Below are 3,824 nucleotides of genomic sequence, written 5' to 3' on the forward strand. Positions count from 1 at the left end.
CCCTGCGTGCTACTTTTATATTACGTCCATTGTGAGTGACAAGACTAAATTTGACCATAGAGCCTTTTCTGGAAAGGAATTATGACAAGGGATTGGAACACATGCATAAAATCATAACTACTCAAATTCGTGCAATAGCTGGTGGTTGCAAAAGCCTACACCCTGACTTTGAAGGTATCTATGAAGCTATGTCAGTCCCATTATTTTACAATACTTAAACTGGGATGGGCCTATGAGCCCACCAATTCCTTTCCCTCCGATCAAAATGAAGCCTCATATTTTAAAACACTGTCACTTGCATCCATCAGCCTTCTACTTGTGAGACAAATCTTTGGCAAGATTTGTCTATCCTTCCTATTTCTCCCACATCCTTTCCATGTTCACAAGCCTTAGTATTTGGATCTTATATATAATTCTCATTATTTTTTCCATATCATTATGTCCTTAAGAGACAATCTGATAACCTTCATCCTGAGCCTTATTAATATTCCTCTCTCTAGTGATGAATCTGACTTTTACTATACTTTCAAGGCCCTCCTTTAATGAGTCTTTAAATCAATAGATATTAAAAATATGATTCCCAGACCAGCAGCAGCATCAATAGTGCATCTTGCTTTTAAGCAAATTCTTAGGCTCCCCTAAAACCATTCAGTCAATTATTCTGGGGTTGAAGCCCAGAAATCTGTGATGAGCTTGATACATGTTCAAATTTGGAGGGACCTGATGCCCTGGAGAACTTTCTAAATGTTTGTGATACCTTGCAGTAAAAGAGATTGTCCCTCAGAACCCTGACCCAAGCTGACATTATGCTTATCAGTAAAGACTTGAATTCAGTGATGATCGGTGGTCTTCTTTCTGTGACTGATGGATCTTTAAAGATACACCAGTGTCGGATTTTTTTTAAATAAACAAAATTTTAAATTTTGTTTCCTTCACCATTATTGTTTTACAATACAAATATAACCTTGTGAATACACAAAAAACCCCACAGAAGATAATTCTGCTGCATATAAAATACAGAATGGATATTATATACATGTATATATATATTATATATACACATATATAAATATGCTTCTTCATTCTTAAAAACTATTTTGCCCTCCACATTGGCAAGTATAGAGTAGAATCTTCCCCAAACATACATATGTTAGGAGTAAAACTTAAGAGTTACATGCAGTTTCTGCACAAATATATTTTAAAGAAATGCATCTCTTTTTTGTCATTCACCAACAAAGTTGTCATGAGAGCAGGGATAAGTAATTTGTAACTTTCAAGTTTTAGATAAGTGATCATTTTCAAAACTCACTTTAAAAAAGATATTCATGGCTGTTTTCATTGAGTAGTTAAAATCGAACTACCAAATAGACATAAAATAATTGAAGTGGTTCGAGTCATTGCTACCTACTCACAATATGTGAGCAAGCTGTGACTCGAATTAACATCCCCATTCTTAAATTCAAAGTAATTTTAAAACTATCAGCAGTCTTCTGATTTAATTTAGCGATAAATGCAAATTTTAGTAGTGTATACATACATTTATATTTTCATGGAATACTTTATTTTAAATAAAAACATTTAAGATTGCCTACTGACCATACAATCAAGACAAGAAAGGCACTAGAAACATAGACAAATTTCTCTCCCAAGAAGCATTTTTAAATTTTTACTCTCTTCTCTCTATGTAAAAATCTTTAATTTGGTTTTCATAACATCATTTTGAAAAATAAAGTTAGGAAATACTTAGAAAATCACTTTATAACAGAATCTTCTTTTTTTTTGCACTTATTGACACACTGTCTCTGCTAATTTTACAAAACCCAAAGTAACTAAACCTCTCTTTGTCTGTCATTTTTATTTCAGTATCGGTACAACAGGTAGAAAGATTTCAGAATCAATCCCCATTCAGGTACTTAGAAACCTTCATAGAGACATTTGCTAGAAAATGGCTTACAGCCCAATCTTTGGGGCAAGAGATACGAAAAGTATGTTTTCCCAAGGAAATAATACGCTTTATTTCCAGGTATAACTGAAAAGACCAGAAAGTATGATATAAAAAGCTTACATTTATGCTACTGTATCATATACAAAGGAACATGGTGGCTGTGAGTTTATGTAAATCCCACACTTATGAACAGGAAATGTGTACAGTGCATGATAGGTTAGGTTTTCTTTATTGTTGTCCAACGCAGGTCCTTTGGAGAGAAAAAAAAAGATCACAGTGCTGACCAGGTAACTCAATAGGTTAAGTCAAGATAACTGTTGAGAGATAATAGGATAGGGGAGGTGTTTATTTTATGGCATCTTCTCTCATGGAGTTCTTAGCACTTCACGCAGCTCCTCCTTCCCCCACTTGTAGAGCTGTTATGTGTAGTTCACCAGCCGACTGTATTTAACTTGCCTACTGAGGTGGACTACTGGCCAGGGGAAGGGCCAATGGTAAGAGCGAGGAGGTACAATTCCTTGGACATTCTTTTCAAAGTACTGAAATGGCCTGTACCACCACACCCTGGCCAGGAGGTTCATCTGGGAAGCTTCCTTTAGCACTTGCTGATTGGCCATTGTGTGATACTACCAGAAGAGTCTCGTGGTGATGTAATAAGCCACCACCATGTCCACAGTGTAGTGGTCATGCGCTAAGAGAATACAGAAGATCCCAACGACGCTAAGAAGCCAGCAAATCCAGTGGTACCACCAGAGTCGTCGAGGGGAATACTCTTTGATAAATAGGTAGGTGAGTGTCAGCATGACTGTGTGGCCGCTGTACAGATAGTCCCCGCACATGTTGTGAGAGCCAGTGATAGATATGCCTCCTCCAGCAATGAGTTTCATTATTCTCCGCACTTGGGCTTCCCAGTCTCCAAAAAGCTTTGGAGAACAGTTGAAATGCATACCAGGTACTGGGAGTGTAGTTACGTACATTGTAATACACTGAGACAGGTACAAGGTGCCAACTATGCAGAAAAACCTTCTGCTGATAATAGACTTGTATTTTAAGAGTAGCCACTGAATCAGTCAGAGTCCTACAAGGATCATGCCATTAATTTCGCAAATAGAAAAGGCCCACTGCACCGGGTTAAAATGGTCAGAAAACGTGTCCGGAAGTGGAGGCTGCACCTCCTTAGGAGGCACTCGTTCATGGACGACCGAGATCATCACTGTGGTGAGAACAAAACAGGAAAGTGCATAAAGAAAGGCCAGAAAAGTCTTGCCCCACTCCATGGGGTATTGGGAACGCTCTGGTTCCGGCATGGGGATCTTGATCATCTCTTTCCTGTACTCATTTGGCATCCCATTGGGTTTAATCTTGATGCTGAAGCTGCCGTCAGGGGTGGGGACATCTACACCAATGCTGAGGTGCCCATTGGCGTGGCCATTTTGTGTGCTTCCATGTGATGCTCCATTTTCGGGTTTCTATCATGTCCAAGAGTCGCTGTCCGTTGTCAGAAGAGACTCGGCACAATGGGGGTTTTTTGAAGTCTTCTTGAGTTAGGCTGATCAAGTCCTGGCCTGTGAAGTGTTCCAGAGGGTCACAATATCCTGGCATAGCATTCTCCAACAACCAGTCTGTCACCTTCTTGCGTGGCCAATAAACCACTTCCTTCATGGTACTGGCCCAATCTTCTCTCTGTGGTCAGCAGTCACTGTTCCTAAGGGCAGGGCACTGTCCTTTCTTGGCTGGTTCATGTTGTTAAGCCTCATGAGCAGAGACTTGTTTGGCAAGATGGTCAGGGCAGTTTTTAAACACCTCATGTAGCTGTCCAGGGTTCCCGAGTACCCAAGCATTAATTCACCTCATTTTCAACAGGCTTCTTCCTTGTGCG

The 3,824-nt window shown here is 39.5% G+C and overlaps 1 pseudogene; it reads right to left on the reverse strand.

Annotated features, from left to right (window-relative positions):
- Positions 1-2,081: 2,081 nt before the first annotated feature.
- On the reverse strand, positions 2,082-3,607 carry LOC150061664 (phosphatidylcholine:ceramide cholinephosphotransferase 1 pseudogene; annotated as a pseudogene).
- Between the last annotated feature and the right edge of the window lie 217 nt (positions 3,608-3,824).

Source organism: Megascapheus bottae, chromosome 6 (assembly GCF_031878675.1).
Source record: "Megascapheus bottae isolate mThoBot1 chromosome 6, mThoBot2.hap1, whole genome shotgun sequence".
NCBI lineage: Eukaryota > Metazoa > Chordata > Mammalia > Rodentia > Geomyidae > Megascapheus > Megascapheus bottae.